Source organism: Triturus cristatus, chromosome 3_1 (assembly GCF_964204655.1).
Source record: "Triturus cristatus chromosome 3_1, aTriCri1.1, whole genome shotgun sequence".
In the NCBI taxonomy this organism is placed as follows: Eukaryota; Metazoa; Chordata; class Amphibia; order Caudata; family Salamandridae; genus Triturus; species Triturus cristatus.
In genome coordinates, this window is record NC_140583.1 from 1133756007 (window position 1) to 1133780974 (window position 24968).

Genomic DNA, 24968 nt, shown 5'->3' on the forward strand with positions numbered 1-24968 from the left:
CCCCCACCGCAACCGTCTCACCGACCTGGCCCGCACAGCCTCTGGGGGCTAAGGCTACCGCTGTTTCAGGCAACGGTGCTCCGTGCAGTCGTTACCCTGCACTTGCTGTCGGTTCCGTACCGGAATTGCAGGTCAGGATGCAGGATATGGCAGGATGTTTGAGCTCAGGCCCCGGAGCTTCCTTAACACTCGTCCGCCATGTTCAGTAGCTGGCCACGCCCCTAACCCTTGGGTAGCTTGTCACACAGCAATCAGACTTAACTCAGAGTATTTGTGCAACACCTCAAACAGAAACACAGTGACATCACATCACAAAATGATCTCAACTGGTTTAGAAAGAATAGCGTAATTAATTTTAATAAAACATACAAGACTAAAACAAAAAAATCCAATCAGTAGAAGTGGAGATATGCAGGCTTAAATATTTCAGTGAGATAGTGCCAAAAATCACAAAGCACCAACTGTGAACATCTGGTCACGCCAGGCCAGTACAAAATCACAAGTTTGGGCCGACTGCGATGTGTTGTGGGGCAGCTACAGAGACCCATTTTGACAGTTGAACTAAGTACATTTGGTCCTGATTGTTGAGTGTCGCTGAGGATGCATCATGCAGCTGAGGAGATGGAAGGTCATGCATTATCACCAAGGATTTAATTTTGAGGGCCTTCGATGCACAGACTGATATCAAGAATGTATCATGTAGTCAAGCCGATGTGTTGGTTCTGAGGAGATGTGAGGTGACGATGTGAGAACCTGCATCTTTGTCGAGGCTGTCATCAGCGGGAGATTTGCGATGCAAGAACCAGCATTAGGAAAGCTTCACACAGATGGCAGTTCTGATAAGGTCTGCAAGGTCGATGCAGAGCCGCTTGCTCTGGGAGCACCCCCACAGCAGAGTCGATGCATCAGTTTGGCTCGGATTTGCACACAGAGCAGAGAAGATGCTTCAGTTGTGCTGGGTTCACAAATGGGCTGGCAGAGCACCTTCAGGCCCACTTCCAAGTGTCCAGGACTGGGGCAGCACCACCTGACAGGGTAGGGCTCACAGATGGCAGAGTCCAGGTGCTGGAGTAAAGGTCGTTGGAGACTTCTACCCCTAAGTCTCTAGCCAGGAGTTCAGCCAACTAGCCCTTTGGGGTTTAATCGATGCAGGTCCAGTCCTTCTCACTGAGTCAAGAGGGCAGCTGGTCAGCACAGCAGGGCAGCAATTCATTCAGAGCAGCAGTCTAGCAGAGTGGCAGTCCTTTCAGCAACACAGCATTCCTTCTTCATGGCAGAGTATCCACAGGTCCAGAAGTGTACTGAAGAGTTGGTGTCTGAGGTCCAATATTTATACCTGGTGGCCTTCCCCTGGAAAGTGAGAGAACCGTCTAGAGGTTCACTTTTGAAGTCCCCAAGTATTCTATCTTCCCTATCCTGGTTCCAAACTAAATACATGGGGTATACATCCCTTTGTGAGGAGGCAGGAAACAGCCTATTCAAGTGTAGGTAGGGCTTGGCCTAGCTCGCCCCTTCCACCCTGCCAGTGACTGCCCATCAAGGCATATCTTAGCTCTGAGTAACTGTTTAGGAGGAATACATAAAGCCCATTGTCAGCTACACCCAGCCATGGCACCCAGGGACAGGCTCCAAGCACTAAATAACTACGGCAGGAAAATGCCAAAACAAAAGTGTCATTTCCAAAGACACCAAACATGTTCTGCTTAGCTGCTACCATTTGGAAATAGCAGTTTATTAAATGTAATATGGTAGCTCCTATGTTATCTTACGATAAAGGTAGACTTTGCAATCATGAAAAATACATGTAAGAGTTTTTCACTGCCAGGACATGTTAGACTCAAGAATACATGTCCTACTTTTTAAATACATTGCACCCTGCCCTCTGGGATGCTTAGGGCCTTCCCTTGGGGAGACATATACACATTAACTTCTTGAGTGCCCATGACGAGATGGTCTCGTCATGGGCCGCGGTTGCGCTGTGCCCATGACGAGACTATCTCGTCATGAACCCCGCCCGCTAATGAAAGGGCCGGCACAGGGCGGGGAAAGGGCGGGGCACTCAAGGGGTTAAAAAGGAAGGTTTGGGCCTGGTAAAAGGTTTAGTTTGGCAGGACAAAATGTCAATTGAAAACTAAACAATCAGGCTGCAATGGCAGACCTGGGACATGTTTAAATGGCTACCTAAGTGTGTGGCACAGAGAGTGCTGCAAGCTCACTTGTAGCATTTACGTTACAGGCCCTGGGCACATGTAGCCAATGTTACCATGGTTTAAGGAGTGGGCTAATGCACTTTACCACTGGATAGCGGTCCTAAAGCCAAAATAAACAAATTTATCAAAAAGGGAGAAGGAAAGCAAAATTCTTGGGGATGACCCTGCAGAAAGGGTCAGGTCCAACAGATTGCCTATTTCTGACAAAACAATTGTGTTGATGCAATGGTTTTCTTGAAGAACAGTGTCTTAGCCAGTCCCATGATGCTCTAGTTTGATTGTGCACTTTAAGAGTAGTGGAATCATTAATTCATTGAAGAACTTGACCTGCAACCCCGTCTTAAACCCAGGACCTCAGAGGAACTCAAAGGACTAGTTTGCTGGCCTCCTGAGCTGATCCTCATGTACATACGTTGATCCCTCACAGCCCTTCGACTCATCATCAGTGAGTCCCTGACCCCAGAGAGGAGCCTCTCAGGTCTTGGACCATTGGCGTGGTTCATGAGCTCCTAAATTCAAGGTTTTGGGCTCTTCACAACCACGAATGGGCCCATTTGCACCAAAACTGCACCTCTCACATGGAAAGTTTGTGTTAGCCACCGCTAATCCATCCCTGTGCATAACAATCATTGATCACCTGTGAGGACCGCCAATGTTAGGCCCCAACCTGCTCATCCATGATGGGTGGCCTGCTCCTCATGCCACATTGACCACCGCCAGCTTCACTCTTCTTGCTCCCGGTGACTTTTTTCAATGTCAATGGGAGTCTTGGCACAAAACTTGAGAAGGTAAACCTTCAGCTTGAGTAATCTATGGCTGTATCAAACCTATGCCTCATTGTTGTCAGCCAGAACTTTTGACTTTGACCAGGTCCAGCACTGCCAGATAGCTGCGGTTGGTGCTCTATGCTTTTAGGTGCTATATTCCGGTTTATTCTTTAAATATTCATAACTCCAGTTGTAATGATTGTTTTTTTGTTGCTTTGATCGTGATTTGATGATTAAATTAAGCTCTAATTTTCTAACCTTGTGTGGGTTCTTTTTGTGCAGTCTTTTCCCTGTTTTACTGTTTGAAGGGTTGAACACTTTTTTTTCTTTTAAACACCATCTCCCACTTTGAGAGCTTGTTTTTCAGAATAAACTGTTTGTTTATTGTGTGCTTTAAACATGGCATCCACTCAGAAAAATCCACTGTTGTGAAAGGATCCAGCATTAGGCGGCTTTTCCCAGCAGTAAGATCACAGCCATGCAGGCCGGGCAGTGATCTCTAAGTACTTCCCACAGTGCTGGAGGTTGTGGAGGTCAAGACCTTTTCCCAGCTGGTGCTAAAAAGGCCTATGATCTGGTTATTTTTTAAATATGTGTGACTCAGACCACTATGTTGTTAAATCACTCTTGTGCAACGTGTCTGTGTATCATGGCTAATTTTACGCACATGCATTTATGTGTTGTGGCATTTAAAAAAAACAGTGCCCATATACTTGATTTGTTTCTGTATAGTTTAATTTTTACATCTAGCAATTTGAATGAATATATAGTTCACTATAAATGGCAGTGCCTTACACATGGTTGTATGACAGAGACATGCAGGGGTAAATCACGAGTGCCTCTACCACGGAGCGCAAAATACAAATGTATCTGAATCATGCATTCTTTAGCTGGCATGTCTTTACCGCACATGCCTTCACCGCGTATTTTCGTGGTAAAGGAATTATTAGCATAGGGATGTGTGGTAAAGATCCCACCCTCTGCCACCTGCTCCTATCCCTAATATCTATCCCGCACCCACCCTGAGCCCTAAAAAGTAACTGAACCCGGAGCCCTAAAAAGTACCTGACCCCACCCTGAGCCCTAAAGACTAACCCAACCCCCTAAGCCATAAATATTTCTCTGACAACCCCTGAGTTCTAACAATTAGTCATCCCCCAAAGACCTAACACCTACACTAAACCCCAAGCCCTAAAATGTACCCCCCCTTCCCCGAACCCTAAAAATTACCCTGACCCTCCCTAGCCCTAAAAACGACCTGACACCCCGAGCCATAAAAGCAACCCTGACTCCCCAGCCCTAAAAACAAATCCACCCCAGCCCTGACAACAACCCTGACCCCTAACCCTGAGCCCTAAAAACTACCCTAACCCTAAAAATTAACCCCCACCATCCTAAAACCCAGACCCAGCCCCACTTACGTCATCGCATCCTCTCCAAATCCTTTCTTTACCTGGGTCCACCAGTCTCAGCATCTGAACCGTGCATATGCCTTAACCACACATATGCGTGGTCAAGGCAGTTGCGTGGTTAGGGGAAGATGGGTATGCTTGCGTGGAAACAGCACGCGTGGCTCTGCTCACATTTTTCAGGCCATTTCCCCTTACACACTAATGAGGTTTAAATGTTTCTTGGGCATAATTTTACATTAGCATGCTTGACCAACTGTATATATGTTTTTATAATTATTTTGGAGATGAGCCTGAGAATAAACCTGATTTTTACCCTAGGATTGATGTGATTTTTTTGCATGTTTGTTTCGATGATAGCTATTAGGACATTTCTCTTAGATGTAACAGTCACTTCTTCTGTTTTAATGTTATGTTATGTTATGTTATGTTATGTTATGTTATGTTATGTTATGTTATGTTATGTTATGTTAAGTTATGTTTTGTTATGTTATGGAGACTTGTTAAGCGCATGTACCCCACATAATTTCTTGGCACTGAGGTACAGAGAATGAACAGAATCAAAGAATTCCATCAAGTGATTACACAATAAATACACTTACCAAAATAGCCAGGCCTTTAGTTTCTGTCTAAACTTCGAGTAACCCAGGGGCAGCTGTATTGTGGGAGAAAGGTAGTTCCAAATCCGCAGAGCTTGCACAGAGAATCTAATGCTGACCATTCTTTTCTTTTTATAATTGGAGATGGACTGAAGATTCTGGGAGGAAGAACGAAATCTCCAGGTTTGGAGAAGTTGGCCCATCATTTGAGTAAGCATTGGAACTGTCACTGGAGTCAGAGGGAGTTGCCAAAGGCACAACAGCACCCAGTGGAACAGCTGGCTAGCATGGATGCCATCTCATGGTCTAAGTCAAATAGTTAATTGAAAGGTTATTCATATGACCCTGGTCAGCCTCTTTTGGTGGACTGTGCCATCGAGTTGTAGAGCTGCCACTACAACCCTCATTGCTCCAGCAAGGTGCCCTCAGAAAGGAGATATTGAACTGGGGTCTCCTTTGACTCTGCCCCTGCTCCTGTACTCCCATTCCTTATTTGTTATGAGGCACCGCAAGTGTTGGAGGACCTTGGTGGTGGATAGACTGTGGTCTGGGGGCTTTTCAGTATTTGGTCTAGAAGGTGGACTGAATGGTCCACATCCTGAAGCACATTCACCCTGCATAGACTGCTTAGTGCAAAGTGTCTAGAGAATGTAATTATTTAGTGTTTCTCTACCAATGGCACCACTTAGCATTAACATTTCAGTTCTGTTACCCCATTTGAAGAGCCTGGGCATCCAATTTCATTATTGGAGTATTCCTGGATTAAGGACGTGGCTGTACAGTGAATATATTAGTATTTGCCTCTTATTGGTTTCATTCATGATTACTTTTGTAATAGTAGTTGCAGTATACAGAAATAAATCACTTACTTATAAACCTATACAGCTAGGGCTGTCAGTATTCTCTAAAATCAGTGCATTTCAATTTTTAAACAATAGTAACTGTATGTTAATTAACATATAGCTGTGTTTATTGTTTCAGAAAGTTAGTCTATTTTCTGCTATTCTGGAGAATTTGTAGAGATCATACATACACTACAGGCCTTTTTGTGCTAGAAACAGCACATCTACCATAGTAATAAGTGCACATCCAGGTGACTGACTAAAAGAGAAAGGTCCTGAAGTGTTTCTTAAAACAAAGTTCTGACTGCTTCATTCTAAGCTCCACTGGTAAGGCCTTCCAGAGTGTGGAGGCCAAGTAGGTAAAGGAGAGCTCACCACTCCTTGCCTTATTTATGCTAGGGACCAGAAACAGCCTTTGGTACATGGGTTACAATGAACTCCTGGAGCTATTCCACAATCACTGTATTACCTGTGAACCCTTCGATGTTCTAAAAAGTGGCTTTCATTGGAATTTCTTATGCATAGGTAACCAGAGCAGAGCCGCTGGGGCTGGTGTAGCCAACTGGAACTTTGACATTTTTAGGAGAATCTGGGCAGCAACATTCTGGACAACTTGAAGCCTCTTAACTATTGGCTCAGGACTGCCCTCATAGAGAAAGTTTCCATAGTCCAAGTATGAAATCACCAACCCTTTCACTACCACTCTCTGTGAAAAGCATGGCAATGGACTTAGCAACCTTCTTAGTGTACTTAAAAGTCCAAAGCAGCTTTATACAAGCTTCTTAGCCTGCATCCAGAACCCTAGGCTTTTTACTTCAGGATTGGGAGCCAGCACAGTTCCAGCCAGCGAGAAGGGTTGTTTGGCGAAAACAAACACTTCCGTTTTTCCTCCCTTTCGTTTTAGGCTGCTGGTGGACATCCAGTCTGTTATTTGTTTTGGACAGGAATTTCGTTGGTTACAGAGTTTTCCTGAAAAAATATGATGATCTGTGTATCGTCTGCGTAAGACGCCAGAGATAGACCATGAACCTGCAGTATCTCTCCCAAAGGGAGCACATATACATTGAATGATGTGGGGCTTAAAGAAGAACCATGTGGAATCCCACATTTTAAAGGGTTAGTCTCAGAGAACAGGGACTCTTCACATACTTGGAAACATCTATTTTCAAGAAAGTCAGCGACCCATTTAAGCACAGTCCCAGTATTGCCTGTGGCCATCAGTCTTAGGCACTGGTAGGGGATTTCCTTCACTAAAAGACCAGTTTATGGCAAGAATCTGAAATCTGAGAACCAGATGATGGAAAGTACGAAGTATGTGTGGGTGCTATCAGTATACAGAGATAAATAGATCTGTTTCAAGGAAGTTTATTGCTAGATGTTGAAAGTGTGAGAAATTAATACACTCAGGACCTCCACATTTCCCAAATATTTGTATGGAAGTTTAGTTGTCCTTGACTGTACAAACTAAACAAAATTATGAGACAATTTGAAGCTGGTTTTTAGGATAGCTGGTGCTTTTTTTGCACAATGACCATCCTGTTGACTGTTGTAAAATATAAATATTAAATAATTTGTTTTATGCTGAAACTAATTAAGTAACATTTCAAAGCATATCTTCAAACCAAATATTTATTAAATAACTAAATAATGTGAAATGTAATAATTATATGAATAATAGTTTTTTTAAAAACAAACACCTAGAAATATTACTAATTAATTTGTGGTCAATTTAATTAAAAGTTTTGTTTAATAAAGTAAAGTAAAACTTAAGCTAAAATAAAAGTTTAAATATTTGATAATTTGCAAAACTAGAATGAAATATATTAATTGATCATAATTTGTAAGGTGGAAAACATGTATCCTGAATCTCCAAATATTGTAAAACAAACAGTACTCTCCACTCCTCCCCCTACTCTCCTTCCCCAAACTGAGTGAGGAACAGGTGGGCTCCCTGTTACAGAACTTTAAATCCGGGTCTCCTTTAAACCCGACTCTACCCCATATTCTTGCCCAAGGCGGGAGATGTGTCTTAACCCAATTGTCTCATCTTATCACACTCTCTCTCAAAAGTGGTAAAGTACCTAAAGAGTGGAAGCACGCAATCATCAAACTCCTACTAAAACAAAACAACTGGCACTCTCCTCTCTGGCAAATTATCGCCCGATCTCACTGCTGCCCATCCTAAGCAAGATTGCTGAGAAACACGTGAATAACACAATTTCACACTTCTTGGAAGACAATAGCATCATACATCAGACCCAGATGGGATTCTGACCAAAACACAGCACGGAGCCAGCACTACTCGTGGCCACTGAAAAACAAAAAAACATTCTAGACCAGGGGAGAGCCGATGCGCTTGTATTATTGGATTTAAGCGCAGCCTTCGATACGGTAGACCATGCAGTGCTAGTCAAAAGGCTTAAAGAAATCGGAAACAGAAGGACAACTAATCAATGGGTGGCCACATTTTTGAGTGGGAGATCCTTTCAATGTTTGGAGGCCGGTATCATGTCAGACTCCGTCTTAGCACCTTGGGGAGTCCCGCAGGGATCTTCCCTAAGCCCATCCCTTTTTAACAAATACCTCATCCCCCGGCCCACATAGTACAGGAGTTTGGCCCCTCCATTGTGTCATATGCCGATGACACACAACTAGTGGTCTCAATCTCAGATTCCCTTTACTCGGACCATAGGCAACTAGCCCCTTGCCTGGAAAAAATCAGATCTTGGATGGCTGACTGTAGCCTCAAGCTGAACCGAGCTAATGGTTTTGGCCAGTAACTTTAGCACACGCACAGAGATACCCTGACCAGCTAAATGGGGGCCGCTCCCCCTAAAACAGCCATACAAAAAACTTAGGAATGTGGCTGGACCAAAAGCTAACGATGGAGATCCAAGGCAAAAAACTGTTGAGTACCTGTTTTGGGATACTTCGCATGATTGGGAAAATAATGAGCCTGCTCCCAGAAAATTCCAGGAAGACGGTAGTGCAGGCCTGGGTGGTATCGAGGCTCGACTACGGCAACTCTCTTTATTTGGGTTACTGTTATGTTATGTTATGTTAAGTTATGTTTTGTTATGTTATGGAGACTTGTTAAGCGCATGTACCCCACATAATTTCTTAGCACTGAGGTACAGAGAATGAACAGAATCAAAGAATTCCATCAAGTGATTACACAATAAATACACTTACCAAAATAGCCAGGCCTTTAGTTTCTGTCTAAACTTCGAGTAACCCAGGGGCAGCTTTATTGTGGGAGAAAGGTAGTTCCAAATCCGCAGAGCTTGCACAGAGAATCTAATGCTGACCATTCTTTTCTTTTTATAATTGGAGATGGACTGAAGATTCTGGGAGGAAGAACGAAATCTCCAGGTTTGGAGAAGTTGGCCCATCATTTGAGTAAGCATTGGAACTGTCACTGGAGTCAGAGAGAGTTGCCAAAGGCACAACAGCACCTAGTGGAACAGCTGGCTAGCATGGATGCCATCTCATGGTCTAAGTCAAATAGTTAATTGGAAGGTTATTCATATGACCCTGGTCAGCCTCTTTTGGTGGACTGTGCCATCGAGTTGTAGAGCTGCCACTACAACCCTCATTGCTCCAGCAAGGTGCCCTCAGAAAGGAGATATTGAACTGGGGTCTCCTTTGACTCTGCCCCTGCTCCTGTACTCCCATTCCTTATTTGTTATGAGGCACCGCAAGTGTTGGAGTACCTTGGTGGTGGATAGACTGTGGTCTGGGGGCTTTTCAGTATTTGGTCTAGAAGGTGGACTGAATGGTCCACATCCTGAAGCACATTCACCCTGCATAGACTGCTTAGTGCAAAGTGTCTAGAGAATTTAATTATTTAGTTTTTTTCTACCAATGGCACCACTTAGCATTAACATGTCAGTTCTGTTACCCCATTTGAAGAGCCTGGGCATCCAAATTCATTATTGGAGTATTCCTGGATTAAGGACGTGGCTGTACAGTGAATATATTAGTATTTGCCTCTTATTGGTTTCATTCATGTTTACTTTTGTAATAGTAGTTGCAGTATACAGAAATAAATCACTTACTTATAAACCTATACAGCTAGGGCTGTCAGTATTCTCTAAAATCAGTGCATTTCAATTTTTAAACAATAGTAACTGTATGTTAATTAACATATAGCTGTGTTTATTGTTTCAGAAAGTTAGTCTATTTTCTGCTATTCTGGAGAATTTGTAGAGATCATACATACACTACAGGCCTTTTTGTGCTAGAAACAGCACTTCTACCATAGTAATAAGTGCACATCCAGTTGACTGACTAAAAGAGAAAGGTCCTGAAGTGTTTCTTAAAACAAAGTTCTGACTGCTTCATTCTAAGCTCCACTGGTAAGGCCTTCCAGAGTGTGGAGGCCAAGTAGGTAAAGGAGAGCTCACCACTCCTTGCCTTATTTATGCTAGGGACCAGCAACAGCCTTTGGTACATGGGTTACAATGAACTCCTGGAGCTATTCCACAATCACTGTATTACCTGTGAACCCTTCGATGTTCTAAAAAGTGGCTTTCATTGGAATCTCTTATGCATAGGTAACCAGAGCAGAGCCGCTGGGGCTGGTGTAGCCAACTGGAACTTTGACATTTTTAGGAGAATCTGGGCAGCAACATTCTGGACAACTTGAAGCCTCTTAACTATTGGCTTAGGACTGCCCTCATAGAGAAAGTTTCCATAGTCCAAGTATGAAATCACCAACCCTTTCACTACCACTCTCTGTGAAAAGCATGGCAATGGACTTAGCAACCTTCTTAGTGTACTTAAAAGTCCAAAGCAGCTTTATACAAGCTTCTTAGCCTGCATCCAGAACCCTAGGCTTTTTACTTCAGGATTGGGAGCCAGCACAGTTCCAGCCAGCGAGAAGGGTTGTTTGGCGAAAACAAACACTTCCGTTTTTCCTCCCTTTCGTTTTAGGCTGCTGGTGGACATCCAGTCTGTTATTTGTTTTGGACAGGCATTTCGTTGGTTACAGAGTTTTCCTGAAAAAATATGATGATCTGTGTATCGTCTGCGTAAGACGCCAGAGATAGACCATGAACCTGCAGTATCTCTCCCAAAGGGAGCACATATACATTGAATGATGTGGGGCTTAAAGAAGAACCACGTGGAATCCCACATTTTAAAGGGTTAGTCTCAGAGAACAGGGACTCTTCACATACTTGGAAACATCTATTTTCAAGAAAGTCAGCGACCCATTTAAGCACAGTCCCAGTATTGCCTGTGGCCATCAGTCTTAGGCACTGGTAGGGGATTTCCTTCACTAAAAGACCAGTTTATGGCAAGAATCTGAAATCTGAGAACCAGATGATGGAAAGTACGAAGTATGTGTGGGTGCTATCAGTATACAGAGATAAATAGATCTGTTTCAAGGAAGTTTATTGCTAGATGTTGAAAGTGTGAGAAATTAATACACTCAGGACCTCCACATTTCCCAAATATTTGTATGGAAGTTTAGTTGTCCTTGACTGTACAAACTAAACAAAATTATGAGACAATTTGAAGCTGGTTTTTAGGATAGCTGGTGCTTTTTTTGCACAATGACCATCCTGTTGACTGTTGTAAAATATAAATATTAAATAATTTGTTTTATGCTGAAACTAATTAAGTAACATTTCAAAGCATATCTTCAAACCAAATATTTATTAAATAACTAAATAATGTGAAATGTAATAATTATATGAATAATTGTTTTTTTAAAAACAAACACCTAGAAATATTACTAATTAATTTGTGGTCAATTTAATTAAAAGTTTTGTTTAATAAAGTAAAGTAAAACTTAAGCTAAAATAAAAGTTTAAAAATATTTGATAATTTGCAAAACTAGAATGAAATATATTAATTGATCATAATTTGTAAGGTGGAAAACATGTATCCTGAATCTCCAAATATTGTAAAACAAACAGTACTCTCCACTCCTCCCCCTACTCTCCTTCCCCAAACTGAGTGAGGAACAGGTGGGCTCCCTGTTACAGAACTTTAAATCCGGGTCTCCTTTAAACCCGACTCTACCCCATATTCTTGCCCAAGGCGGGAGATGTGTCTTAACCCAATTGTCTCATCTTATCACACTCTCTCTCAAAAGTGGTAAAGTACCTAAAGAGTGGAAGCACGCAATCATCAAACTCCTACTAAAACAAAACAACTGGCACTCTCCTCTCTGGCAAATTATCGCCCGATCTCACTGCTGCCCATCCTAAGCAAGATTGCTGAGAAACACGTGAATAACACAATTTCACACTTCTTGGAAGACAATAGCATCATACATCAGACCCAGATGGGATTCTGAGCAAAACACAGCACGGAGCCAGCACTACTCGTGGTCACTGAAAAACAAAAAAACATTCTAGACCAGGGGAGAGCCGATGCGCTTGTATTATTGGATTTAAGCGCAGCCTTCGATACGGTAGACCATGCAGTGCTAGTCAAAAGGCTTAAAGAAATCGGAAACAGAAGGACAACTAATCAATGGGTGGCCACATTTTTGAGTGGGAGATCCTTTCAATGTTTGGAGGCCGGTATCATGTCAGACTCCGTCTTAGCACCTTGGGGAGTCCCGCAGGGATCTTCCCTAAGCCCATCCCTTTTTAACAAATACCTCATCCCCCGGCCCACATAGTACAGGAGTTTGGCCCCTCCATTGTGTCATATGCCGATGACACACAACTAGTGGTCTCAATCTCAGATTCCCTTTACTCGGACCACAGCCAACTAGCCCCTTGCCTGGAAAAAATCAGATCTTGGATGGCTGACTGTAGCCTCAAGCTGAACCGAGCTAATGGTTTTGGCCAGTAACTTTAGCACACGCACAGAGATACCCTGACCAGCTAAATGGGGGCCGCTCCCCCTAAAACAGCCATACAAAAAACTTAGGAATGTGGCTGGACCAAAAGCTAACGATGGAGATCCAAGGCAAAAAACTGTTGAGTACCTGTTTTGGGATACTTCGCATGATTGGGAAAATAATGAGCCTGCTCCCAGAAAATTCCAGGAAGACGGTAGTGCAGGCCTGGGTGGTATCGAGGCTCGACTATGGCAACTCTCTTTATTTGGGTTACTGTTATGTTATGTTATGTTATGTTAAGTTATGTTTTGTTATGTTATGGAGACTTGTTAAGCGCATGTACCCCACATAATTTCTTGGCACTGAGGTACAGAGAATGAACAGAATCAAAGAATTCCATCAAGTGATTACACAATAAATACATTTACCAAAATAGCCAGGCCTTTAGTTTCTGTCTAAACTTCGAGTAACCCAGGGGCAGCTGTATTGTGGGAGAAAGGTAGTTCCAAATCCGCAGAGCTTGCACAGAGAATCTAATGCTGACCATTCTTTTCTTTTTATAATTGGAGATGGACTGAAGATTCTGGGAGGAAGAACGAAATCTCCAGGTTTGGAGAAGTTGGCCCATCATTTGAGTAAGCATTGGAACTGTCACTGGAGTCAGAGAGAGTTGCCAAAGGCACAACAGCACCTAGTGGAACAGCTGGCTAGCATGGATGCCATCTCATGCTCTAAGTCAAATAGTTAATTGAAAGGTTATTCATATGACCCTGGTCAGCCTCTTTTGGTGGACTGTGCCATCGAGTTGTAGAGCTGCCACTACAACCCTCATTGCTCCAGCAAGGTGCCCTCAGAAAGGAGATATTGAACTGGGGTCTCCTTTGACTCTGCCCCTGCTCCTGTACTCCCATTCCTTATTTGTTATGAGGCACCGCAAGTGTTGGAGTACCTTGGTGGTGGATAGACTGTGGTCTGGGGGCTTTTCAGTATTTGGTCTAGAAGGTGGACTGAATGGTCCACATCCTGAAGCACATTCACCCTGCATAGACTGCTTAGTGCAAAGTGTCTAGAGAATTTAATTATTTAGTTTTTTTCTACCAATGGCACCACTTAGCATTAACATGTCAGTTCTGTTACCCCATTTGAAGAGCCTGGGCATCCAAATTCATTATTGGAGTATTCCTGGATTAAGGACGTGGCTGTACAGTGAATATATTAGTATTTGCCTCTTATTGGTTTCATTCATGTTTACTTTTGTAATAGTAGTTGCAGTATACAGAAATAAATCACTTACTTATAACCTATACAGCTAGGGCTGTCAGTATTCTCTAAAATCAGTGCATTTCAATTTTTAAACAATAGTAACTGTATGTTAATTAACATATAGCTGTGTTTATTGTTTCAGAAAGTTAGTCTATTTTCTGCTATTCTGGAGAATTTGTAGAGATCATACATACACTACAGGCCTTTTTGTGCTAGAAACAGCACTTCTACCATAGTAATAAGTGCACATCCAGTTGACTGACTAAAAGAGAAAGGTCCTGAAGTGTTTCTTAAAACAAAGTTCTGACTGCTTCATTCTAAGCTCCACTGGTAAGGCCTTCCAGAGTGTGGAGGCCAAGTAGGTAAAGGAGAGCTCACCACTCCTTGCCTTATTTATGCTAGGGACCAGCAACAGCATTTGGTACATGGGTTACAATGAACTCCTGGAGCTATTCCACAATCACTGTATTACCTGTGAACCCTTCGATGTTCTAAAAAGTGGCTTTCATTGGAATCTCTTATGCATAGGTAACCAGAGCAGAGCCGCTGGGGCTGGTGTAGCCAACTGGAACTTTGACATTTTTAGGAGAATCTGGGCAGCAACATTCTGGACAACTTGAAGCCTCTTAACTATTGGCTTAGGACTGCCCTCATAGAGAAAGTTTCCATAGTCCAAGTATGAAATCACCAACCCTTTCACTACCACTCTCTGTGAAAAGCATGGCAATGGACTTAGCAAACTTCTTAGTGTACTTAAAAGTCCAAAGCAGCTTTATACAAGCTTCTTAGCCTGCATCCAGAACCCTAGGCTTTTTACTTCAGGATTGGGAGCCAGCACAGTTCCAGCCAGCGAGAAGGGTTGTTTGGCGAAAACAAACACTTCCGTTTTTCCTCCCTTTCGTTTTAGGCTGCTGGTGGACATCCAGTCTGTTATTTGTTTTGGACAGGCATTTCGTTGGTTACAGAGTTTTCCTGAAAAAATATGATGATCTGTGTATCGTCTGCGTAAGACGCCAGAGATAGACCATGAACCTGCAGTATCTCTCCCAAAGGGAGCACATATACATTGAATGATGTGGGGCTTAAAGAAGAACCATGTGGAATCCCACATTTTAAAGGGTTAGTCTCAGAGAACAGGGACTCTTCACATACTTGGAAACATCTATTTTCAAGAAAGTCAGCGACCCATTTAAGCACAGTCCCAGTATTGCCTGTGGCCATCAGTCTTAGGCACTGGTAGGGGATTTCCTTCACTAAAAGACCAGTTTATGGCAAGAATCTGAAATCTGAGAACCAGATGATGGAAAGTACGAAGTATGTGTGGGTGCTATCAGTATACAGAGATAAATAGATCTGTTTCAAGGAAGTTTATTGCTAGATGTTGAAAGTGTGAGAAATTAATACACTCAGGACCTCCACATTTCCCAAATATTTGTATGGAAGTTTAGTTGTCCTTAACTGTACAAACTAAACAAAATTATGAGACAATTTGAAGCTGGTTTTTAGGATAGCTGGTGCTTTTTTTGCACAATGACCATCCTGTTGACTGTTGTAAAATAAAAATATTAAATAATTTGTTTTATGCTAAAACTAATTAAGTAACATTTCAAAGCATATCTTCAAAACAAATATTTATTAAATAACCAAATAATGTGAAATCTAATAATTATATGAATAATAGTTGTTTTTTAAACAAACACCTAGAAATATTACTAATTAATTTGTGGTCAATTTAATTAAAAGTTTTGTTTAATAAAGTAAAGTAAAACTTAAGCTAAAATAAAAGTTTAAATATTTGATAATTTGCAAAACTAGGATGAAATATATTAATTTATCATAATTTGTAAGGTGGAAAACATGTATCCTGAATCTCCAAATATTGTAAAACAAACAGTACTCTCCACTCCTCCCCCTACTCTCTTCCCCAAACTGAGTGAGGAACGGGTGGGCTTCCTGTTACAGAACTTTAAATCCGGGTCTCCTTTAAACCCGACTCTACCCCATATTCGTGCCCAAGGCGGGAGATGTGTCTTAACCCAATTGTCTCATCTTATCACACTCTCTCTCAAAAGTGGTAAAGTACCTAAAGAGTGGAAGCACGCCATCATCAAACTCCTACTAAAACAAAACAACTGGCACTCTCCTCTCTGGCAAATTATCGCCCGATCTCACTGCTGCCCATCCTAAGCAAGATTGCTGAGAAACACGTGAATAACACAATTTCACACTTCTTGGAAGACAATAGCATCATACATCAGACCCAGATGGGATTCTGACCAAAACACAGCACGGAGCCAGCACTACTCGTGGTCACTGAAAAACAAAAAAACATTCTAGACCAGGGGAGAGCCGATGCGCTTGTATTATTGGATTTAAGCGCAGCCTTCGATACGGTAGACCATGCAGTGCTAGTCAAAAGGCTTAAAGAAATCGGAATCAGAAGGACAGCTAATCAATGGGTGGCCACATTTTTGAGTGGGAGATCCTTTCAATGTTTGGAGGCCGGTATCATGTCAGACTCCTTCTTAGCACCTTGGGGAGTCCCGCAGGGATCTTCCCTAAGCCCAACCCTTTTTAACAAATATCTCATCCCCCGGCCCACATAGTACAGGAGTTTGGCCCCTCCATTGTGTCATATGCCGATGACACACAACTAGTGGTCTCAATCTCAGATTCCCTTTACTCGGACCATAGGCAACTAGCCCCTTGCCTGGAAAAAATCAGATCTTGGATGGCTGACTGTAGCCTCAAGCTGAACCAAGCTAATGGTCCTGGCCAGTAACTTTAGCACACGCACAGAGATACCCTGACCAGCTAAATGGGGGCCGCTCCCCCTAAAACAGCCATACAAAAAACTTAGGAATGTGGCTGGACCAAAAGCTAACGATGGAGATCCAAGGTAAAAAACTGTTGAGTACCTGTTTTGGGATACTTCGCATTATTGGGAAAATATTGAGCCTGCTCCCAGAAAATTCCAGGAAGACGGTAGTGCAGGCCTTGGTGGTATCGAGGCTCGACTACGGCAACTCTCTTTATTTGGGTTCCCCCACATACGTCACGGACAGCCTGCAAGTAGTACAGAATGCAGCTGCACAACTGCTTCTGAATTTACCCAGACATCAATCAGCTAGATCCTCCCTGAGGGAGATTCACTGGCTCCCGGTCCAGGCCAGGATCAAATTCAAGTCCCTATGCCTGGCCTATAGAGGCATTTACGGGAGAGGCCCGCTCTGCTACAAACGTTGGTCTTACACTGCTCACCCTGTTGCCATTTCAGGTCAGGATCTAACTTTCTGATGAATACAACCAGAATTAAGAGATCTAGGTGGGGTGGAAGGTCATTCACACACCTGGTACCCAAACTGTGGAACAGCATGGACCCAGAGCTCTGACTGATTGAAAATGAACTGTCCTTCAAAAAGAGACTCAAAACATGGCTGTTCCCCTAAATCCATGTGCAAATATTTTCCTGTGCTGTTTCACATCAGTGCTGGGATGCCCAAGGTTAGCCATGCACTTTACAAATCCCTGAACCTAAACCTATATTTAAAAGTCATAATAATTTAATAATTTTAACACTATCTCCTAGAAGGCCTTATATAAACCCCCTGCCTCTATCATTTTCGATGAGTGTGTTGCACATGTGTGGTGCAAGGCTGAGCTGGAGTACATTTGTTACTGTTTTGTGACCTTTATGGCAGTAGTAACCTTAGAGGTGTAGTTTTTGAATAGCAATGGTCTTGCGTTTTTTGGTGGTGGATGTTTGTGTTAGCATGCCCGTACCTAAACTCCTCCTTAGCATATATCCCTCCTCGTCCCTCAAAAAGCCCCTACCGTATGGAAGTAAATATTCCCCATTTTCTCATCACTCCCCATTAGTAATAATAAGAAGTAAAGTTACAGATGCAGTAGTCTCCCCAGGGAAAATAGTAAGTAAGTAAGTACCTAGTTACTACTGCAGTACTACTTCACGTACCTCAAAATGCATTTTGTGACTCAGGCACCTAGTGTAACCAAAATCAGGTTTCACCACATTACTCTAGATTTCTTCATGCTAGGTATTTGGAAGGGGTTGGACAAGGAACCAGTGATCTTAGGATACCATCAATACAAAAAAAATGTCTCTTTAACAAAAGAAAAGCGCATTAGGTCTTGGATTATGAATTCAGAAAAATCAAGTGTATAAACAAATGCCATACTGTTTACTCCTTTTTTCAAAAGGAAGTTCATTGTGTTGAGAAGCTGCTCTGATGAGATCTCTCCCAGTCTCAGATCGGAGTGACTGATAGTAAGCCTTGTCAGAAGTCAATGACTCACATTTCAGAAGTGCAAGCCATAATTATTTCATAAAGGGCAGCTGAGGAGAACAATGCGTCTTTCTCCTTTTTACTAAAAACATACCTTTTGTTCAGAGGCAACGCCTTTGCAAAACTGCAAATAACATAAGAATAAGATGTGTTTGTTCATGCTGTGCTGTGGCAAGGAAAAGAGCACAAAATGTAGGTTGCAACAACAAATCATTACAAAAATAAAAAAATGGCAGCTATCTTGATCTGTGAAATACCACATGTATTTCTTTTGAATTGCCTTTTAAAAGCTATGGTTGTAAAGAAGTCACGTGACCACTATATTTATCAAATTGGGTTTATTTATGGATGTGATAACAACGCATCACCCACTATCAAGCCCCAGTCTGCAACTCCTAAAGGTCACCCTCTGAACCTCTAACATCACTCGTTCCACTACCTCACATTCCAGATATCCTTGGATACCTGGCTTCAACACACCTCCCCCTTAACACCAACTGGGTGTCATCATTAACAACTTATTTACATGCAAAAAAACTTGGAATGAGGTACAGTTGATGGAGACTACCTAAACCCGGATTAGGTATAAAAAAAATATCACGAATAACAAAGGAAATATCATGAATTTATATACATGCATTGACTCAGTACAAGGAACAGAAGAGAGATAAAATAAAATAAAAACATCAACATTTGCTTCAATGGTATTTATACAACAATAATTTATAAGCTTACCCATAGAGTCAACTTAAAAACGTAAATAGCACAACTAAAATAGCACATAATATTTTAGAAGTTCAGGTAATCTTGCACTTCTGTTGCTGTGCCGAGAGCCAACTCCTCCTGATGTAATGCCTTTCTCCTTTAGAGGACTGCCACCCTCTTGGTTTGTATTTGGACTTATTTTCGTGAAATTCGTGGTATCTCTCTTTTGTGTCTGCACCTCATATTTTGCAACCACTCAACCCAAATTTCAACTGCGGTTGTCTTTTAGTAGTCCAGTTGAGTCTTTTAAGCAGCACAACAGTCCTTCTGACAGAGGTTCCGTTCAGGCTCCTGAAGTGTCTGATTTGTGTGGGTCAGAGACCCAGTACTTATACCCAAAAGTGCCTTTGATGTAGGGGTTGACTTCAAAGCAGCTCTCTGAAGTTCACTCTCAGGGACTGTCCGGGACTATGTCAAGAACGCAGTCAGGGACTTGGGCAAGGACTGGGAACGGGGTAGGAAAAGTACACAGAGAAGAGCACTGCCCAGGATCACACAGGAAGTCAGAAGAGGAAAAGGTATCCAAAGGGGAAGCCTGTACAAGTGACCAAGATGGCTAAGACTCAGAAAGGAAGGGCACTCTCAAGGCAATTTAGCATTCAGACTAACTACACCCAGGACGGACGTGGAAGACATATAAATAATACAACATTAACAATAAAGTGGAGCGTGGGGTAAAGCACTCAGGAGCTCCACACGGTAAGACTGAAGCTCAGTAAGTTTCTCATCCACAATTGCTGTTACAGATACTGACTGCAAATACCCACATATAGGATATGCATGCAAAGGCAGGGTCTGTGGATCTTATACCTATGGTGATGTTATAAATGTAACTCAAAGACAATACTCACAGTGAGCAAGAAACACCACCGAGGTAGTCAGCTGTGCCCACGGATCCTGGTGATCAAACATGAACACGCAAGGCAGTAACAGCAAAGGGGTAGAACTAAACACAAGCACAATAGACAAGGAGCTAGCAAGGAGGAGTGCTTAACAGGAAAGGAAGGAAATCACAGGGCACACTTGGCAGAAAGCAGGTAACAAACATACAAGGTAAGAGAAGCAAGACAGCAGAATAGAAAGACAGCAAACTAGAAGTGGTACCAAGGAAATGGGAAGAAAGGCAGGGAGTGGAAAAGGATATACAGAAGGGGAGGCTACAAGGGTATACTAGAATAGTGCAGGTTAAGGAATCAAGAAAACAAAGTAGCATAGAATGCAGAGTTGGGGCAGGAAATAAGAATTGAGCTAAGGTTCAGCAGTCAAGGTAGCACGGCAGGCAGTGATTGTTCAGGAACACGAGAAACTGCTGCAGGTCAAGAACAAGGAATGCTAAGGCTCAAGAGTCAAGGTAGCACTGCAGGCAGTGCTAGTTCAGGAACAGGGATATTACTATAGCTCAAGATTCAAGGTATCACTGCAGGCACAAGAAAACAGGAAATAGCTACAGCTCAGGAAACAAGGAGTCAAGACAGCACTGCAAGCAGTGGAAATCAGCAACAAGAAGTAGCTGAAGCCCAGGAACAGGAACAAAGAATAAGTATAGCTCAGGAACTTAGGAAACAAGGTAGCACTACAGGCAGTGCTAATTCAGGTACAAGGAATAGCTATAGCTCAGGAACTCAGGAAACACTGGAAACAAGGATCGGTCTCACCAGAAAACAGCTACAATGACCAACCTTGGCCTGAAGGGAGCTGGAGCTTAAAAGAGCTCACAGTAATTACATGCAGCAGGTGTGAGCAGACTAGCAGTAGCCAGCCACAGGTGAGCTGAATTCCTCCACCCATCCTTGGCCTGCAAGGGTGGAGATGAAGCAGTGAGCAGGGAACTCTAGGTAGTGAAAATGAACAGGCTGGCTTCAAGTATGAGCAGGCTGGCTTTCACCAAACCCGGCATGGATTGGGAATGGATGTCAATTCGGAATAATTGTCCAAATGGCTGGAAGTCAGGATATGCATGCACGGGAGGTTCTGGAAGCTTATTAGAAGACTGGAAAGTCCCACTATGCGGCCCCCTGGTGGTGGGTACGAGAGCACAGGGAGCGAATCGTGACATTCACAGGGATCCCGTTCAACCCAGTCATGTCTGCCAGGCTATCTGTGGGTGATAAATCAGTGGGTTGTGTGTGGACAGGACAGTACTTATTGAAGTGTAAATGTCAGCCTTTCCAATTCCTCCCTGACCAGGAAGACCCATCAGAATGCAAATGAATGGAGATGAGTGCCCAGAATGCAGACAAGTTTCATCCTTCTTTGTTTGAGGCTGTCTAGAGAGAATGCACAAATTGTGGCTGTCACCCACCCCAGACTTTTGCATTGGAGGGAGGCTGCAAAGATCACAGAGTTATAAGTACAGAGAAATGTCCACTTTCTCAAAGTTGCATTTCTAAAAGAGTAATCTTAAATCCTACTTCACCAGTAAGGAGGAATTGTCATTACCATGCCAAACATGAGAAACACAAAAAAGCTACTCTTCTCTGATCTGGAAATACAGCTTAAAAGTGCATTAGGGAGTTCCCAATGCTACTTTATGAGAGGAGTAGCACTCATTGTAGAAAAACAAAATAGGCTGTTTGTCACTACCGGGACATGCAAAACATACCAGTACATATTCTACCTTTCTTTTACACAGCGCCCTATCCTTAGGGCTACCTAGGGCCTACCTTAAAGTAGGCCTGGGCGTCAAATTCCGTTCCGCTCGCGGAATTTGCGGAATTTTTGCGTAATTTCGCGTTTCGCGGAGAACGCGAAATTGCTCAAAAGTCTGCTTTCCGCGATTTCGCGAAATTTTTGCTTGTTCGCGTTCTCAAAATGCATGTTCGCGAGATATTTCTCCTCGAGCACGCAAACAGCAATTGCGAACAGGAAAAAAGCATCGCGAACACGCAATTCCGCGTGTTCGCGGAATTTCTGCGTGTTCGCGGAGATTTTTTACCGTTTCACGGAGATTTGCGTAACGCAATTACGCAAATTCCGCCCACCCCTACCTTAAAGGTGGCTTAGGTGTAATAAAAGGGCTGTTTCAAGCTTTTTTTAAATACCAAGTAAGTGTGGCAGCAAACTGCACCCGCAGGCACTCTAGTGGCAGGCTTGAGACATGCTTGAAAGGCTACTTAGATGGGTGGCCCTATTAGTGCTTGAAAGTAGTGGCGGCTCCTCGAGGAAGTGCTGCGGGGCGGTAGAGGGGCAGGGTGGGGGTAGTAAACTCCAGCATACGGGAGTTTAGTGAATGAATAAATAATTAAAATGAGTTACACTGTGCGCGCGCAATGCCATTTGCATTGCAGCGCGCGCAATGTAATTCATTTTATTTATTTATTCACTTAACTCCAGTCGGCCTTATGCCGGAGTTTACTACCCCCTACCTCGCCCCTCCCCCACCCCACTTCACCACCCCGCAGCACTCCCTCGAGGTGCCGCCCCTGCTTGCAAGTCCAATTATAGCATTTGAAGTACAGACCCTGGTTATGTGATCTACTACTTTACAAGAGAGTTACAACTAAATCATATATGTCAAACAGGTTTAACTAATTATGCCATGGTTAGAGGAGAGAGCACTGGTCAGCAGTGGTAAAGTGCCCAGAGTCCTAAAGCCAACAAAAAGAAAGTCAGAAAAAAAGAAGGAAGGCAAAAAGTTTGGGGTGACCCTTCATAAACGGTCATTTTCCAAATAAACTGTACTCCATTGTCAGTCAAAAAGATGGCACGAATACCCTTTCTGGGGAAAACTCCTTTAAAAACTTGACTACATTGCTTGTCTCAGTACCCTGTGAGAACTTTATCTCGTGTCACCTGGAGAACAAGTCCCCCAAAACATAATATTGCCCTGAGTTGTTGGTCACAAGACCCAAAGGGCCTCATGTAGGTAGCATACCAGTTACCACTTCTTAAATACCGAACGTTACCGAATCGGTATTTAAGAAGTGGTAACTCGTATGTAGGTAATGAGTCGGTAATTTGTACCGATTCGTTACAATTCGGTAATTACCGAATCGGTATTTACCGATTCGGTAATGAGGCATACCTTCCCATTGAGGGGAAGGTATGCCTCATTACCGAATCGGTAAATACCGATTCGGTAATGGCGGAGAACATGCAAGGGTGGCAGGGTGTCACATTGACACCCTGTTGCACCCCTGATTCGGCCATGTGTGCACATGTGGCACACATACATGCCCTAAGGGCATGTATGTCTGCCACATTGCACACTGCTAAGCGCTGAAAAATGCTAATACACATACATTAATTATTTACCACCAACTATTAGTTGGTGGTAAATACCGACTCCTAAACACACCCACACACTCCCCCTACATCTCATTTTTGGATTCGGAATTTACCGAATCGGTATAATTACCGAATCGGAAAAATTACCGATTCGGTAACATTACCGATTCGGTAATTTTCCCGATTGGGTAATTTTACCGATTCGGTAAATTCCGAATCCAAAAATTGTCCCCCTACATACCAATAGCCAAAATACCGGTCGGTAACCGTATAATTACCGAAAATCGGCCGTTACCGACCGGTATTTGGCGACCTACATGAGGCCCAAAATGTCTAGAGGTACTTGCTCCCTCGGTCATTGCGCTGTTTTATTAACACTATATATTGTGTCCTTGCTTTGCAGACTTTGCCACTGTTTTCTGCAATCCATGCACTCTTTAATTTTACGTTCCACCTGGTTATCTAAACCTGGCCAATAAAAGTGTAAACTTAACCTCTCTTTGGTTTTGCTGATGCTCAGGTGTCCTTGATGCGCCCGTTCATCAACCTACACCTTAGTTCCACGGGTGAAACCAATTTGATGCCCCTTTACACCAACCCATGTTGTGTCGCTAACTCATTCCTAAACTCCCAATATTCCTTGAATGATGGAGTCACATTTTGTTATCCACCCCAGCCTTTCTCAACAAGTTCTGTAACTTGTGTTAACTCCTCATCTTTGGCTACCTGATCTTTCCATTCCACCCCACTTATAATCCCTTTCTTGACTTCACACACCTCAAAGTCACCCAATTCCCATGGGTGTTTCGCAAGCGGATCCTACACCCCCATCTCGATAAGCAATCTGCCACAGAATTCTCGGGTATGAACTTCATCTTAAAATTGAAGTTTTGCAATATAATTATCCACTTGCAAATTTTACTTGATACTGCAACAATTCCCTTCTATCAAAAATCTCTTTCAGTGGTTTGTGGTCCATTCTCATCACAAAGTGTGTGACCCAGAAAAAAATGTTTATGGCTCAAACCATACATGAAGCTTCTCTCTCCATCACTGAGTATCAGGTCCCTTTCAACTCCTTGACTATGAACATTTTTATCTCAGCGTACCTGTAACTTTAAGTCCACCTGCACAAACGCTGCTTCCCTTTATCGCAGTCCCGTGAACTGCCGTACCAGCAGTGGAGGTCTGACTGTGGTGAGCTCAGCAGTCCAACCACTGTATTATCAGTTGGGCTTATTGACTTTCCGAAGACCACTGCAGAACCGCTAACACCGTCAGCCCTCACCAAGCTTGGAGGCCGCAGAGTGGGCCTTTTAGGATGTGGGAGGCTCGGGCAGCCAGTGAAACCGCCCGCCCGATTACAAGTTGCTTTACAGCCAACGTGTCTGTGGTGGTCCAACCAACCATATCTGAGATGGTGGAAAGGGAAGCATAAAAGACTGAAACTCTTCTCAACTCATGTCTACTCATCTTCTATCAACATGGAGCCCATAATGCAAGTCCTGCCTCTGCTCTACCTCCTCAACAATCTTCAAAACCAAGTCAGTCGAGGACAAAATTGTCAGTAAGTCAAACAACTTCCTGTTGCCATTGACTCAGCAAATCGATGTCCAACCATGGACTAGGCAAAGGGAGTTGAAGTTCCTAAGAAAATTGTACATCTGTAGGATGCCCTCCCAGGCAAAAACATTGGTACTGCACAGGCACACTGTATACAAATGGACATGTATTTGAGAATAATTCAAAATGATAGTGATGTGTGCATTAATTTGTG